Here is an 18,804-nt window from a genome sequence, read left to right as displayed (position 1 = left end):
ACAACATACAACATCTATACCTTCGCACATAAGGATACAAACATCCTTAGAACAAGGTATTAGTACTTGTTTTACATACATTTACATTTACAGCACTTGCCCATTTCTTGGTTAATTCCAAAACCGGGGTTTGACCTAAAGGCAAACCCCTAATCCCTAACCCCCCAATCGTCTTTGCTTTTCTGTGTGTAGGTTGCAGGTACGCGGCTGAAATTGAAGATCTGGAATCCTTGTGCAGAGACTAACAGATCCCCCTTCGCTTCGCGGATTTTTCGGAGGACCGTGGCGTCGGTTGCCATCGTCCCGACAACTTTTGCTCAAATTTGCAGGACAGCACCGTATCGACATTTTACTGCTAATTCCAGGTCCGCAGCTTCATACTGTATCCCTATCTCAGTTTATAAGCGAATCTTTGTCACTTTCTATGCATTCCTAGCTTAATTCTTCTATGCACATTCTTTACAAAAGAGGGTAGCCTTGCTGTCATAACCCTTGAAACACATTTAGCATCCAATCTTGCATTGTGTGGGATTGGATCTTGTGGGTTTCAACCCCTCTTTTGAATGTAAAGTCTCTCCCCTAAGTGAAAACCATCAACCCTAGTGAATCTCCCTTCTCTCTCCTCGAAGTTGGAAGAGGGGAGAGCAACTAGGGTTCGATCGCGATTTTCCGCTTTACATTTTGGTGAACCCGACATGAACATCCTTTTTGATTATTCATGGTTAGATCTGAAAAAATTGGATTCTTTGATTACATTTCCATGTTTGATCTTTTGCAAAATTTTAGAGGTTAATTGCATAAAAAACCCTAAATTTTCTTTTTAGTAATTAAGCTTGTGAAATGTTTAATTATTAATGCTTGTTTCAGATCTGCCCTTCTATTACAAATTATCAGTTCATATCTGTGCTTTAATTTTGAAAATTAAGTGGTTAAGTGTCAAAACCCTAATTTTTGAAACCCTCTTGATTCAACCTTTGTCCGACAATTTGACCGATCAAAACATCTCCAAATCAGCTGTAACTTTGGATTCCGCAATAAAATCACAATATCTTTCATCCCTGAAAATTTGGAAAAAAGTTGCGAGGACCGTGTGCACTCCGAGCGCCATCGTCCCCGACATTTTTTCTGAAATTTTGAGAGCTAGATCTTACTGTATTTTCCTGCTAAAATCCAGAATTTTGGCTGATTTTATCAATTTTAATACCTTCAAAATTACAGTCAAAGTTGGTCTTGTGATTGCTTGGATTAAGGCTTCTAAACATTAAAAAATCATCGAAATTGAAATTTTGTGTCAAAATTGTGTTCTTACTGTCCTAAATCTGAAAAGTGTGTTTGCATTCATTCGAAATTTCAGTGCTTTTTTCAAATTCTTACAATTTGTGACTTTTGAAGTTAAGTGCTTAATTACAACAACTTTAATTTCCGCTTTCAAAATTGAATTTTGCGTGAAATTGAGTCAATTTTTAAATTTCAAAATTTGCATTACTTTTGACATTCCCTCTAAAATCATAAAATTCAAAATTTTAGTTTCCCTCTCTTTTTCAAAATTCAAATTTTTGCATTTTTCGACAATCTTGATAGGGTTCAATTTTGAATTTGCAACTTTAATTTGGCCTATCTACAGATCGTAAAATCACTCAATTTTTTCAGATTAGCTTTAAAATCATCATACCTTTCATCCCTGCAAATTTCGAAAAAAGTTGCAAGGACCGTGTTGCACTCCGAGCGCCACGGTCCCGGACATTTTTTTCGAAATTTCGGGAGACTGTCGTGATTGCATTTAACAGCTTAAATCGAGAAGATTGGCTGATTTTACTGAAAATTGCTACCTCTAAATTCAAAATCTTCTCTCTCTTTCTAGTGCATGAGTTTTACAACAATAAGCCCTACTTCCACTATTCCCGTTAGACGAAGCTGTAGAATTAAGTCTTTCTGAGGTTTAAATACTGAGGAGATGGAACCTAATTTGAATAGCCTTTTTAATGAGGAGATGGGTAATTCCTCTAATCCTCCTAATGATGAAGAAGCTCTCCATGAGGTTTCTGAAGAACAACTTTCAAAATTGGATAACCAATTTGACAATTTTCGACAATGGATGTCTCAAGAATACCCTGATAGTCAAGCTCTTCCTTTAATTGAGGGTCTAAAACATATGCTTCAAAGTGATAAGAATGGAATTGATATTTTGCGTGGTATTGCACACATTGTGGATTCGAATGTGATGCCTATGAAGAGTTGTGTCGAATCTTTAGGTTATACACAACCTCCTACACAAGTCAATCATTCTATTCCTTTGACAACTTCTATTGCTAGCATACCTACTTTTATATCAAACATAATGACCACTTCTATACAAGACATTCCTCCCGTGATTACTAGTCATGGGGCCAATCCTTCTTCTTCATTTAATCCGACTTCTTCATTCATTCCTTCAATGAGTGTCCCTATTATATCTCCACAAATGAACATGACGCAAGGGGGCAATTCGTTTAACCATTCCATTCCTCCTTGTAGTGTTCCTCCTGTCCAATCATCTCCTATGACTAATTATCATAGAGTCCCACCACCTTACTCTTTACCTTCTTTCAATAACATAACACCTCCATCTCAATCTAACACATCTAATATGAACTCTTCGACTGAAGCGACCATTAACAATCTTGCACAAACTGTCTCTTCTTTACAGCAACAAATTGCCTCTATGAATCAATCTAAGTTTAGTGTGCCCACATTTGATGTTGCGAGCCCACTTTCTCTTGACACTATTCGAGCTATCCCTCCTAAACATGTTGAAATCCCACATTTGGACCTTTATAATGGTAAAGGTGATCCTCTAACACATGTTAAGACCTTTCAAACAATATGTACTGATTTTGCTTATGACCAAAGGTTGCTTGCAAAACTGTTCACTAGAACATTAAGAGACAAAGCCCTACAATGGTATTGCTCATTGCCTTCTTATTCTATTACTTCTTTTGAACAACTTGCAAATGCTTTCATTCAACAATTTCAAAACAATATAAGTCCTAAAGTTACTTTGATTGATTTAATGCATTGTAAACAAGGTGTTAAGGAAAAAGTGACTGATTTCATTGGTAGATATAAGCATTTGTATGCTCAAATTTCTTTTCCAGTGCCTGACAATGATATTCAAAGAATCTTTATTTCTAATTTACAAAAAGATATTTGAGAAAAACTTCTGTTTTCTGAGTTTACTTCTTTCCAACAGTTGTGTGCAACTCTTCACAATTATCAACTGACTGTGAGTCAAATGGAACAATCACATCCTATGGCTCTGAGTGATAAGGGTGATAGCAGTCAACAACCATTTGGGAAGTTTAAACCGAACAGAGATTCCATCAAATTCAATGAAAACATCATCAACAACAATGTGAATGCAGCATCAGGTGTGCCTCCTATTTCTAAATTTTTCAAGAAAGAAAGAAAGTATACTCCTTTGAATGAATCATTGCATAGTATTATGAGTAAGTTATTGGAACAAAATGTGCTTACTCTTCCTCCTATAAGACAAATTGATCCTGCAAAGATTACTTCACCTTATTTTGATAACAAATCTTTTTGTCAATTTCATCGTCAGCCTGGGCATGATACTGAAAAATGTTTTTCTTTGAAGGGTAAAATTCAAGATTTGATTGATAATAACACTATTTCTGTTTCTGGAGTGAATGATAAAGGCAACACATCTGTAGCTCCTCCTAACCAAAATCTTCAGATCTTTACTGATCCATTACCTTCTCATACCTCTAATGCGATTGAGGCTAATGATTCCTCTCTCTCATCTGATGGTCTTGTGTCTATGACTCCGAATGTGATTAACTTTGTAGAGCAGCAAGAAAACCCTAAAGAACCTTCCATCACATTTGATTCTAGTGAAACCATTAGGGCACCTGATGGTCCTTTATACATAGTTGCAAAAGTCAAGAATACACCTTGCCGTGGAGTGCTTATTGATCCTTCGTGCATGATTAATGTTATTACTAAAGAATTTCTTTTTACTTTGCAATTGAATCAAGTGATCTATGACAAAACAGATGTGATTGTGAAACTATTTGATGCATTTTCTTCTCCTGCAATTGGTTCTATTACATTGCCTATTGAGGTCCATAACAAATCTCTTGATGTGAACTTTGCTATTATTCCATCTTCCGAACAATTTCGTGTGAAGCTTGGCTATCCTTGGCTATCTTCCATGAAAGCTATTGCTTCTCCTATTCACAAGTGTTTGAAATTTCCCCATAATGGTGAAGTTGTTACTGTCAATCATATTCTCTTTAAACCAGCTGAAAGAACTTCTAGCGTTCCTATTGATTACTTTTGGCCTAAACAATTCCAATCTCTTCCTCCGCGAAGTGATCATCTTTTCAAATCTTATCAAAAGTGGAAAACAGATATGATCCTATCTCTAAGTGAACCTAGAACACCTAAACTTGACATTCCTATCGTTCTTGAGAAGGAAGTTCTTCCTTTGAAAGATAAAACTAATGTCTTTCCTCAAGAAGATTCCCAACCCATCCCTATGGATGTGACTATGTCTATGCCAAATAAACCTTCTAAAAGTAGACCTATACCTCCTCATCATGATGGACTTGGTCTTCTTCCTAAACCAAAAATTCCTCCTTTATATGGAGCAGTCCCTCCTCCTTCTTTTTATAGAGAGAAGAGACCTTCTTCTTCTCCCATTATCTAGCCTAAGAGACCACAACCTAAACACCCAAGTGCTAAGGATGAGAAAATTCCTCCTCCTCAATCTTCTCAACTTCCTACTACGACTAGACGTAATCGTTGTGCACGTGAACGCCGACGAAAGCGTTGTCTTAGAGCTCAAGCAGCTACTTCTCAAACTTTGCAATCTCCAAAAACACCTTCAACAAGCATTATTCCATTTTCTCCTCAGCCGGACATTGAGCCTAAATCTCCTAAACATAAGATGCATGATGGTCTTGATCCTGTGCGAGTTAAAGACCCTATTTTTATAAATCTTGACGATGCTATAGATGAAAATGTTATGCATGATGAAAATGTTACTCCTCTTGCTTCTGATAGTGAATATGAACTTGTTGATATTGATAACCATTTATCTAATGAATTTTCTAAAGCACTTATCCTAGCTCCTAGACAAGAACAACGTGGCTTGGAACATGAACATAGCCCTTGTGTGGATCTTGTGATAGCTCCATCTGCTATGTTGGATGTTCCTCCTCTAGCGTGTTCCCTACCTTCTCGAAACATTGATCAGCAAGATCAGGGGGTAGATGATGTGCTAGACTAGTTACATTAGCATAGCAGATTCTCCCCCCCTCTCTCTTTTGTTACTTCTTCTATATGTTATTCTCATTCTTCTATTTGTTGTCCTTAGTGTTGTCTACTTGAGGACAATGCAAAGCATTGAGATCTCTTTTGGTCTCTCTCATGTTGACTCAAAAGACACATGTGTTCCCTTCTTCTAGGTGACCTTCCTTGATTAGGGAATGAAGAACAATTATGCATACATACATATGATATACATGAATTATCATACAGCATACTGACCTCGAGGAAAGCGAAGTTACCTTGTGCTTTGTGTTTTCTATCTACTATCCTTGGGCTTATCTCACACTTGGGGGCTAAATCCTTGCGATAACGTGCTCCTTTCCTTTCTCATTCTTATATGTATCACTACCTTAAAGCAATCACCCCCGGTGAGGCGTGTGCGATCGCTTTAACGTAGGGGGGCATACATACCGTCCATATCTTTTCAAGATACTTGAAAATTTCTTGGCAAATTTAGCCTTGCCTTGAAAATTTTTTATATCTTTCTTGCATGACTCATAGTGAGGGAACCTTACTACTGACAGTCATGGTTCTCCCTCGTGATCTTCCCTTTTACTTTGTCAATCGAAGTCGTAAGATCCTTAGTCCACTGGGGGCTTGGTGTATCTTGCCTCCTTGACGTGGTGAAAGTCTTTCAATATTGTTTCCTTGTACTTTACCGGAAGTATGAGCATACATACTCCCGCTAAAGTGGGGGCTAAATGTAGCGTCCTAAAATTGTGACACTTGCAATTTCGACTGCATTTCGGTCTTCACGATGGTGACGCAACACGCAACCTGAATGGAGACCCTAAAACTTGCTCACGACACTGAAAACTGCATTTTTCAAGCACCCTGGCCTGAACCTCCTTTGCACCCTGCTGTCCCAGGAGGTGGGACCAAAGCGCCCAGCGCCCTGGTCCTTCAGGACCAGGGCGCCCAGCGCCCTGGTCCCTGGGCCTATTTTGGGCCCGGTCTCCTAAGGGGTCTCGGGTATTTTTGTTTGCAATTTGGAAATTATCTTTCCTGGTCGGCCTAAGGTCAGGAAAATCAGTCTATCAGCCCTAAATGACAAGTATATAAACTACATTTGCCTCTCCCATTTGGGTAAGAAGGACATATGTATACAAGGCGTGGAAACTATACTCAAGCATTCAAGCATTCAAGCATTCCTTCAAGCAATTGATCATTTCAAGTCTCCATTCAAGGCCAAGTGTTGCATTCAAGACAAGGATTCAACCATTGAAGAGGAGATCACATACTACATACAACATACTACAACAACATACAACATCTATACCTTCGCACATAAGGATACAAACATCCTTAGAACAAGGTATTAGTACTTGTTTTACATACATTTACATTTACAGCACTTGCTCATTTCTTGGTTAATTCCAAAACCGGGGTTTGACCTAAAGGCAAACCCCTAATCCCTAACCCCCCAATCGTCTTCGCTTTTCTGTGTGTAGGTTGCAGGTACGCGGCTGAAATTGAAGATCTGGAATCCTTGTGCAGAGACGAACAGATCCCCCTTCGTTTCGCGGATTTTTCGGAGGACCGTGGCGCCGGGCGCCATCGTCCCGACAACTTTTGCTCAAATTTGCAGGATAGCGCCGTATCGACATTTTACTGCTAATTCTAGGTCCGCAGCTTCATACTGTATCCCTATCTCAGTTTATAAGCGAATCTTTGTCACTTTCTATGCATTCCTAGCTTAATTCTTCTATGCACATTCTTTACAAAAGAGGGTAGCCTTGCTGTCATAACCCTTGAAACACATTTAGCATCCAATCTTGCATTGTGTGGGATTGGATCTTGTGGGTTTCAACCCCTCTTTTGAATGTAAAGTCTCTCCCCTAAGTGAAAACCATCAACCCTAGTGAATCTCCCTTCTCTCTCCTCGGAGTTGGAAGAGGGGAGAGCAACTAGGGTTCGATCGCGATTTTTCGCTTTACAGATGTGTAGAGATATTTTGTTTGGGGAGTATTGTTTGAATCTAGATGACTCTATGACCTTGGATAAGGCACTGGTATAGATCGAAGTTGTCTATTACATGTTTTGTAGGTCAAAATACTGAATATGAGTATAATTTTCATTCCTTTGTTTCAGTTAGTTTCAAGTTAATTAGATCCACTAGTTTTCTGGACTGGTTTGTTGTGGATTTATCTTTTGAAAGTGTGAATTTAGTTCACAAAGGTATACCCGCCTGGACTCTAAGTAGGTCCGAAGTGTAAAAGGTTAAATCAAACCTTTTCATATGTTGTCCAAAGAGTTTCCTTCCCTTTGACATCTCTCCTGCACAGAGTTTAATCATTTTATTATAAGGATGTTGAAGTGAATCATATTTTGAAGACAATAGGAAGAAATCGGCAAATTTCTGGAAGTGTTCTAGATTTGACAGTTTTGTCTAGGGTTTTACAAAGAAATGACATCACCTTGCTGATCCTTCATTGGTGGTTCACGGCGGTGGAGGGGATGCAAGTATGGCAAATGTATTTTAGGATTTTGAAGGCAATTTGTAGGTTAGGACCAGTTGGAGGTGAGGGTTTGATGCATTAAGGTGGGCAACTCCATGTGGCCACCGACAAGTGTAAGAAAACATGTCTCATATCACGGGTTAAAGGTCTTATCATGTCCTAAGACTTAAGAATTGGTGTATTTACAATGGCTTAAGAGTATTACTTGAGTTTTTTTGGTGGCTTAAAGTCTGTGTCTACACACTCCCTTGTAAAATAGGCCTAATTGGGCTATACCAGACTCCTAACCAAAGTAGGGTTTGGAATCTTGGGTTCCCTACAGGTAATAAATCTTAGGATATGCTTTGTAACTCCCAAAAGGGTATCCAACTCCAAAATTTTGTGTCTGGTCTTTTGGAGAAATAAAGAGTTAAGTGTGGAAAACCGGTCTAGCAGGGCTACTACGTTTTGTAGGCCTTGTTGCAGTAGTTACCCAAACTGGTAGAGGGAACCTAAATTTAATGATTGAAGGGGGTCTCCCTAACCTAGGGGACTTCAAATAAAACCTTAAATAGCCATTGTTTCATGGGAGAAGGAACCAAACTATTGTTGACCATAGAGACCTTGTACCGGAGAATGAAAGAGATCTTGTACTAGTAGTCTTTTTTTTGGAAGAAAGGGATGTAAGACTTGTCAAACAGAAATTCCTTAACCCTTAAGAGTGTTGTGTGATTTCTAGGGTCTTTGGTGTGTTCTTGGATTAGGGAAACCTATCCTATACCAGTACCAGGACCTCTGCATCAGTCCCTTTCATGTGTGATTGAATTTGTGTTAGTCTCCCATATAACTGGTAAGTCTGCTTTCTGTTAGATCTATTAACCAGTATACACACATAGGATAGAAAAGGGAAAAGTTTATAAATCACTAATTAACCCCTCTCTTAGTATTTCTAATGCAGGTAACTCACAGCAGGTCCTAGAAGAAGCAACAGATATAGATTTTCCCAAACATGAGCCACCTAAACTTGAAAAAGTGTTGGACACCAAGATTGTAAAGAAGACCAGGAAGAATGAGTATAAACAATACTTGGTCAAATGTAAAGAAAAAACACACTCTTAAGTCATTTGGTTGGATGAAGATCAGATCAAGAAGCATGGCACTACATTACATGACCACATTTCAAGTGGACTTGAGATTCATTCACCCAAGGAGTATGGTGCAGGAGCACCTCATGACTAAGATAATAAGAGAAACAAAGGCTAAAGGAAACACATGAGAATGTGACCTTTCAATCTATGTAATAGGGTAGTCTTGTTTGTTTGATGTTTGATTTGTTTGTAATAAACCCCACCTTGTTACCCAATGACATGTATTTGGCAAATTGATAAGCCACCATGGGCATATGGACCTAGGGGTATTTGGTTGAGTATTTTTCTAGGTGTTTATGTGTTGGAGATGTCTTAGGAAGGTTTGGGACATGTTGAAGCACCTCTAGGTAGTCGAATTTAACATATGTAAAAAGTTGCTCAAACTTGACAACTTTTAATAACAACTTTTGGTTGCAAATAGAAAATTCCTTCCAACGGTCACCTCGGTTTAACAGGTGGTTGATAACCATTGACGAAGGTATAAAATGGCATCTCCAGTCACCATTGAGAGGAGTGAATGACTTTGTAAACTTTTGGCATCATTGAAGTAATATATTTCTAAGAATTTCCTGCAATCCCGTTATTCTACATGGTGTACCATACTATATAATCACTTTTGAATTAGGAAACTAGTGGGATGTTTTAGAGTGGCCAATCACCTTTCAGATGCATCAAGTCTAAGGTCCTAATTCACCAAGACAAGGAAGAAATCAGCAATTTTATGGAAGTGTTCTAGATTTGATAGTTTTTTCTAGGGTTTTACAAAGAAATGGCCTTACCTTGCTAATCCTTCATTGGTGGCTCATGATGGTGGAAGGGATGCAACTATGGCCAATTTATTTTAGGATTTTAAAGGCCTTCTATAGGTTAGGATGAGTTGGAGGAGAGAGTTTGATGCATTAAAGGTGGGAAACTCCATGTGGCCACCAGCAAGTGTAAGCAAAAAGGTCTCATATCAGGGGTTAAAGGTCTGATCATGGCCTAAGACTTAGTAATTTGTGTATTTACAATGGCTTAAGAGTATTCCTTGAGTTGTTTTGGTGGGTTAAGGTTTGTGTCTACACAATCCCTTGTAAAATAGGCCTAACTAGGTTATATCGGTCTCCCAACCAAAGTAGGGTTTGGATTCTTGTGTTCCCTACTAGTAAGAACTCTTAGGATATGTTTTGTAACTCACAAAAGGGTATCCAAATCCAATATTTTTTGTCCGGTCTTTTGCAGACATAAAGAGTTAAGTGTGGAAAACCAGTCTAGCAGGGCTATTAGGATTTGTAGGCATTGTTGCAGCAGTTACCCAAACCGGTAGAGGGAACCTGAATTCAATGATTAAAGGGGGTCTCCCTAACCTAGGGGACTTCAAATAAAATGTTAAATAGTCATTATTGCATTGGAGAAGGGACCAAACCATTGTTGACCATAGAGACCTTGTATCGGTCAATGAAAGAGATCTTGTACCGATAGTCTTTTGTTTGGAAGAAAGGCATGTGGGACTTCTCAAATGGATATTTCCTAACCCCTGAGAGTGTTGTGTGATTTCTAGGGTCCTTGGTGTGTTCTTGGAGTAGGGGAACCTACACTATACCAGTACCGAACCTCTACATCAGTCCCTTTCATGTGTCATTGCATTTGTGTTTGTCTCCTATCTAACTAGTAAGTCTTCTTTCTGTTAGATTTGTTAACCGGTATACACACATATGATAGAAAAGGGAAAAGTTTATAAATCACTAATTCACCCCCCCTCTCAGTGACATCTAGTGTTCAACAATTTGTATCAGAGCCTGGGTTCCTTGTTGATAAGCTTTCTCTAGGTTGGGTAGATTCTTGTATTTAAACACAATGGTTTGTTTTGTGTCAATCCCTACTTCTATATTTGATGGTTCAAATTTGTCTATTTAGAGTTGTAGGATGGAATTCTATCTATTCTCTTTAGGGTTTGATGTGTGGATATTGGCTATAAATGGCTGCCCTAGTAAAGTTAGTCGTCCCACTGATTTAGATGCAGAAAGAAGAAAGCAGTGTAATGATGTAGCAATGAAGGCTATACTTTGTGGATTATCAGATGATGTCTTCTCATATGTGGACAGATGCAGACCAACAAAAAGCTTATGGGATAGATTGAATAAGCTCTATGGAAATAAGCCTACTACTGCAAAACCAACTTGTAAAGATAGGATGAGAAATGCATCTCATCTATCTGTAGATGATGAAGGTAGATCTCTTAGCAGCCACAATAATAATGAAGAAGAAACTCACCTCTTCATGGCACAAGAATCAAAATATGATAGGCATAAATCTGATAATGATCATGTAGATCATTCCCACCAGTGAGATTTGTTTGGTAGTGATAGTGAAGGTGAAGAAGAAGAAGAAGAAGAAGAAGGAGAAGTTGATCTTGAAGAAGAACTTCTAAGTGCACTCGAAGAACTTAGTAGAGTGAGGAATGAGTACAAGTTATTCAAGAATGCTGCAGTTGTGGAGCAGAACTGGTTGATCAGATTCCTAGAAGAATCTGAGAAATGTATCTCAGAGTTAAAGACTCAATAAGAAGACACCAAGGAGTGTTGGTGTAAAGAGCTAGAGTCTAAGCTAGAGGTCAAGGATAAAGAATATCAGCAGCTAGTAGGAAAAAACGAGATTCTCCAAAATTACCTTGAGAAATGTCAGGATGAGCTCAAGGTGAGAATCTAGATTGATGGCATCACTAATGCCTTGGATGAAATGTTGAAAAGCCAAAAGCATGCCAAGGATACTAGTGGATTAGGAAGTGGTTTCGATGAATGGCCCACTAGTAAGAATGTCCCCCACAATGACATTATGTTTGTCTCCTCAAATGGAGATAACAAGGGATAGACCTTCACTGTCCAGAATACTCCCTAGAAGAAGATTGATCCAACCACAACCGATGAAGACATGAAGTCAAGGATGAAGACCAGTGTTGCACGAAGGAGCAACAATGCAGATCCCAAAGGAAAAGGAAAGATGGGAAAAGGCAACTTCATTGGAAGCAACAACATGTGAAGATAGCAAAGAAGACCCCCTACCAGTAGAAGATAGGTAAATTCTACTACCCACAAGTCAAAGCAAGTGTGGGAAAAGAAGAGAATAGATGGAAGAGCAGCAAAGCATGGACAATCCAAAATCCATCCCCAGAGAAGTAGAAATGGAGATACTAAACCAGTAAGATCTCCTCATGCTTGGGAAAACAAATTTGTAGGTCACAAGCCTCCTTTCTCCAGTTATTGTTTTGCATACAAGTAATATGGCCATAAAGAAGATGAATTTAGAATGAAGTCTAGGAACATACAGTTTTCTCTTCCTAGAGACAATATTGTTGTCTGTTGGAGGTGTAATAGGTTTGGCCATAAAAGTCATGATTGCAGAAGGATGAACGTGTAGTCATATGGTAACCGGTATAGCAGCTCATTATGAAAATGGGTTTAGAGCATTTTAAAGACAAAATGTTGCATGGAACAAAAGGAGAAGAGGTTTTTCTCTTGTAGGATCAAGAGGTCCACCGGTTCCAGAAGCAGGTTACAATGGCATGACTAGAAGAAGATGGTCTAATCAGTTTGACAGAAGGTCCTCCAAACATGCATTTGGTATGAACACTATTTGATTCTATAGAAATGTCTTTGATCATGTGGTAGAATCCGGCAATACAAGGACCCATCAGCAAAAGAAGGTAACACTTTCTCCCAAGACAAAAAATGGTAAGAAGAATGAGACCAAGAAGGTATGGAAGAAGAAGCAAGAAGATGCAACCATGGACTAGCATTGTGAATTTGAAGCATAGGTGATATCTCCTAAGGCCTAAAGGAGATGCAAGACATCAGGGGGAGTAACATATTGAATTGATCATTCACCCCCTTAGTGAAGAAAGGACACATAGAATAACAAGATGATGTCGGTATGAAGGAAGAAAATGAGAAGATAAGTGTGTGTAGTGGTTGCCTTGGCTACACACCTATAGATGAAACATGGATCACTACTACATGTGTCAATAGTTGGAAAATTTGTAATGGGGATCATATTAAAATTGACACAAGAAAACAAGAGTTAGAGGAAGGTGCTCCAATAGTGATGATGGACAGGTACAAGAAACCTCTATGTCCAGAAGGTTACTGGTATGTATACTAATTGGTAGTGCATGTTATGTAAGACAATAAGGTCCATGATCATTGCATTAAATCTGGTAGCATGGAATAAGGAGTTTATGTCTCAGGTGGTGTTGATGAAGACCTGACTGACATATGATGGCCCAGTAGTTGATCATGTATACATGCATCATTTTGGGCTAACCGGTTTGATTTATGGCATGATAATGATATTGTATGGCATTGTGTACATCCAAGATCATGTCATATGTTGTTGTGGATATTGATGAATAATGATGAACCTTTAGTACCAAACTGGTACTGACAGGGGGGGTGAATTAGTATAGACAAAAATTTTCCCTGAACCAGTTTGACTGCAAAGACTGCACTTAACTGGTAAACAATAACACTGGTCTAAATAAGGGCACTACCAGTAACAACACAGTGAGACTATGAAACACACAAACAGATAACACCTAAATTAATTCAAGACATAATACCTTATCACAACTTCACCCAAAAGCTTAAGCAAGTAATACATCAAAAATACTTATGACCATTGAATCAACTTGCATTACTACTTTAAAAAAAACACTAAACCATCACATGAAAAGCATCACACATGACACAATAATTTTTCACGTGGAAACCCAACTAGGAAAAACCACAGTGGGGATGAATACCCACAAGCTATTCTTTGAACTCTTCTAAAGTCCACTCTGTTAGGAGCCTAGTCCGGTTAAAGACTTTTTGCAATAGGTTTTGCTAGGAACCGATCCTGCTAGGGATCACCTAGTTAAGGAATGGCTAAATACCCGGTTAAAGGTTAGAACCCTGTTAAAGGATACCTCGCAAGAGGATTTGAAGAACTCATTGAATTGAGTCACCTTGTTAAAGGATTTACACAAAAGATTGTTAAAGCTACCTAGTTAAGGGATTTTCCAAGTGTTGAAATGGTTAGAAGTCAATGGGTAATACACTAATCTGATAACAGCACTCAATACAAAGGTAGATCCACTTTAGCTCCTTTACTTATGCAATCACACTTTGCAGGTATAAACACACTTCTCTAGTCTGGAAAGAATCAAGTATCTCTTCACTTGGATACACACATAACATTTGCCAACAACTTCAAAATGAAAAACATCATCGACCTTATAGGAAACAGATAGGTTGGTAGCATAAACCCTAAACCCTAAACATTTATGTTTAACAATTCAATCGGTTCAATCCTGACCATTAATCATACTGCATTAAATACAATAGTCTTGAATAGATCTCAAGACGTTCTCCAATGTTCATTCTTTGCCACTTCAGGAAGTTGATAACCCATCATGCGCTCTCCACCGTTTACAAAGACTTCGCACATTCTCGAGGTAGATAGGATCAATCTCCATGCAAGATCCTCAAGGGAATCCTTTATGCATACAAGGCTGACATGGCAACATGATCTAATCTTCATTACAATGCTAACTCATCACAAGATGTCATCAGTTGAATCACACAGGCTTGGAATGCATCAACTGGAAACCCTGAAACTAAGACTACCAACCAGTAGTCATGCCAAATGAAACCCCGATACAAGACTTTCCATATACTGGTTCTCATTCCAACATACCACTTCACTTTCTCACATATACCGGTTCACAATATCATACCGGTTCTCTTGCCAGCTTGCTTAGTTCAATATACCGGTTCATACTTCAGCATATTGACATCAATGACAACATACAATATCATCATTTTATCAAGCTCTGTACAAATGCCAACAAATTCCCCCTTTGGAATTGATGGAAATATACAAATATATCTCTCTACTTCACATCTTCTCCCCAATACTGTAGATATCTTCTTCACTTCACATCTTCTCCCCTTTTGACAACAATGCCAAAGTGGAGGCACAAACAGCTATGTTCCACTATGTTGCTCCCCCTAAGGAGTAGCATCCTTCAACACACCAATCCTGAAAAAGATTTATCAATGCAATACTTGACTGATGTGGAGAAAACACCTTTATTTCACCTCTTGAAGGGGTAGCACCCCTAATTCACCTCTTAAATAGGTAAATGTAGCCTTCAGTAGAGGCTTGGTGAATATTTCTGCTAACTGCTCCTTACTGGAAACATGTTCCAATACAACTTCTTTGTTCTAAACCTTCTCCCTCAAGAAATGATACTTGAGCTCGAAGTGCTTGGTTCTAGCATGTAAAACTGGATTCTTGGAAATATTAATTGCACTTGTGTTGTCATAAAATATATTTATTAGTTCAGATGCAGGAACTTTGAAACCACTTAATACATGATTCATCCAAATTGTCTGGGTGCAGTTCATAAATGCTACAACATATTCTGCTTCTGTTGTAGATTGAGAGATATAACTCTGCTTCTTACTCATCCATGAGACTAGTCTACCACCAAGAAAGAATGTACCACCAGTTGTGCTCTTTTGGTCATCCACATTACCAGCCCAATCAGCATCTATAAACACTTTGAGGTTGAAATCACTATTGTATGGATACCATAATCCATAGTCAATAGTTCCCTTCAGATATCTAAGAATCCGCTTGAATTCTACCAAGTGGGATTCTCTTGGACTTTTCTGGAACCGTACAGTAATGCCCACTACATGTGCAATGTGCGGTCTACTATGTACTACATAGTGCAACTTACCAATCAATGATCGGTATTCCTTCTCATTTACCAACGCTAAGTCATCTTCTTTTGACAATTTACAACTGGTCACCATCGGTGTACCAACCGGATTGCAATATTCCATGCCAAAGGTACTCAATACCTCTTTGACATACTTGGACTGAGTGATAAAGATAACATCTTTCATTTGTTGAATTTGTAGTCCAATGAAGAACTTAATCTCCCCTATAAGTGACATCTCAAATTCCTTCTTCATCTCAACTGCAAAATCATGACTCATCTTGTCATCCCCACCAAAAATTATGTCATCAACATATACTTCACAGATCAAAATTTGATTTCCTTCTGACTTCAAATAGATATTGCTATCTTCACTTGTTCTTTCAAATCCAATCTTCAAAAGATGGGAGTGTAAGCATTCATACCATGCTCTAGGTGTCTGCTTCAATCCATACAAGGATTTATGTAGCCTACACACCATGTCACTGTCTTCTGATAGGGCAAACCCATCTGGTTGCTCTATATACACCTCCTCTTCAAGTATTCCATTCAGGAATGTAGATTTTGTATCCATTTGATATACTTTGAATCCCTTGAAGGCTGCATATGAAAGAAGCATAAGAACTCCTTGCAAGCTAACTACTGGAGCAAAGGTTTCTCCATAGTCTTCTCCTTCTTCTTAAGCATATCCTTTACACACCAATCTGGCTTTGTTTCTTACCACTGTGCCATCTTCATTCAGCTTATTTCTGAAAACCCATTTGGTGCCAATGACATTTTTATGCTCAGGTTTGGGTACCAAAGACCATGTGCCATTCTTTTCTATCTGTCAAGTTCCTCTTCCATTGCCTTGATCCAGTCTTCATCTTTATGTGCCTCTTTAAAAGTTTTAGGCTCAAATTCAGAGATCATGCAAGAATTTTCTCTGACCTTTCTTCTTGTAAGAATTCCTGTATCCTTATCTCCTATGATCTGCTTTGGATAATGATTCAACTTTAATACCTAGGAATGATCTTAGCCATTTCCTCTTGCTTTTCTTCTTCATCCTCATCTTCATTAGCATCAAAATCTACCGGTGTAGGAGCACTATTACTGGTACTAGGTTTTTTTGCAACCAGTTCCCAGAAGGTTACAACTGGTTCATCTACCACTCGCTCATTGCTAGTTTCCTCAGGTTTCTCAGAGGTTTCATCAACTCTGACATTAATACTTTCAACAATTCTCTGAGTCCTATTGTTGAAACATTTGAGAGCTTTTCTCTTGGTGGAATACCCTAGGAATATTCCCTCATCACATTTTGCATCAAACTTGCTCTGATGTTCACTCCTCTTGATATAACATTTGCTACCAAACACTCTAAAGTAGCTTACTACAGGAGTCTTAGCAGTCCAATACTCATAACGTGTTTTATCCTTACCTTTCTTAATGAGTACCCGGTTCATAGTGTAGACTGCAGTGCTCACTGCTTCTCTCCAGAAGGTGTGAGCAACCTTCCCTTGAATCAAGATCATTTTGGCTGCTTCAACTAAAGTTCGGTTGTTCCTCTCTGCTAGGCAATTATTTTGTGGAGTCTAGGGGGAAGATAGTTGCCTCTTGATGTCGTTCTCTTCACAGTACTTGTTGATTTCATCGGGAAGTGAATTAACCTCCTTGATCAGTTCTTAGGCACTTAATCCTCTTACCACTTTCCTTTTTGACTAGTGCTTTGAAAGCTTTGAACTTTCGAAAAGCTTCCGATTTATCTTTCAAGAATGTGACCCACATCATTCTTGAGCAGTCATCAGTCAAAATCATAAAGTACCTATCTCCCTGCACACTCCTAGTTTTCATAGGACCACACAAATCAGTATGCACACGATCAAGTAAATTGTCTGCAGTGAAAGATTTACCTTTGAATGTTGAGGAAGACATTTTCCCTAGTTGACACTCTCTGCACAAAGGATTCTTCCATTTGCTCCACACAGGCAATCCTCTAACTGCCTTGATCTTACTAGCCTTCAATATATTATCAAACTTTACATGACAGAGTCTCCTATGCCATATCCAGCTATCATCAAACTTAGCCATTAGACATGTATTGATATTTGCATTTAGCTGAAAGAAGTTACCTCTAGTCTGCATACTGGTGGCCATCAGTTCACCACTCTTTCCTCTTATTTTGCACACTCCATCTTTGAATTCCAAAGTGAGTCCATTGTCATTCAGTTGGGCAACACTCAAAAGGTTGTGCCTAAGACCTTCTACCCAATACACATTATCAGCACTGCTTTTTCCATTTAGAGAGATGGACCCTCTCCCTTTTACCATACATGGTGCATCATTACCAAATCAGACCACACCACCATCATACTCTTCCAGAGATAGAAACTTACTTCGGTCACCAGTCATGTGGTGAGAACAACCACTATCAATAATCCACTCATTGGAATTATCAAAGCGGGAGACAAGAGCCTTCTTGTGTGACACATCTTCCTTAACTGCTATAAATTCAATGTCTTCACTTTCTTTATCTTTTGATTCCTCATCAGTGAAACCTTCATCAACTGCTACAAAACAATTTCTCTTGTTTCCTCCATTGAACTTCTTGAACTTCTCCGGTTTGTCTTTATTATCACCATTAGGATAGTTTACAGCAATGTGTCCTATCCTATTGCAAGAAAAGCACTTCAAATGGAGCTTACCTTTGTATTTACCAGTTCCCTTAGGAAGTCTCTTGGCAAGAAGAGCTTCAAATTCCATCAAGATCTCCTCATCATCCATTTCTCTTCTTTGTCTTGGTTCACAACTGGTACTAGCTTCTTTTCCCTTTCTAGATGGTGCAACAAATGCTCTAAAGGTTGATTTAGTCTTCTAAATACTGCCATCATAATTATTTAGCTCATATGCGGTCAATTTATCAATGATGGAGTCTAGGGATAACTCTATCTTGTCTATAGACCTCAACTCCTGAATATAAACAACCCTTATTGCATAGACTGGTAACAAGGATCTCAAGAGTTTGCTAACAAAAGTAGAATCATCTATTTTACCTCCTGTACTCTTGATGTCTCCAACAACAGTTTTGATTCTTATTCCATATTGTTGAATGGTCTCTCCTTCAACCATCCGCATGCCTTCAAACTTTCCCCTAAGGCTCTCTTCC

Source organism: Cryptomeria japonica, chromosome 3, assembly GCF_030272615.1.
Source record: "Cryptomeria japonica chromosome 3, Sugi_1.0, whole genome shotgun sequence".
NCBI lineage: Eukaryota > Viridiplantae > Streptophyta > Pinopsida > Cupressales > Cupressaceae > Cryptomeria > Cryptomeria japonica.
Note: the sequence above shows the minus strand (reverse complement) of the source record.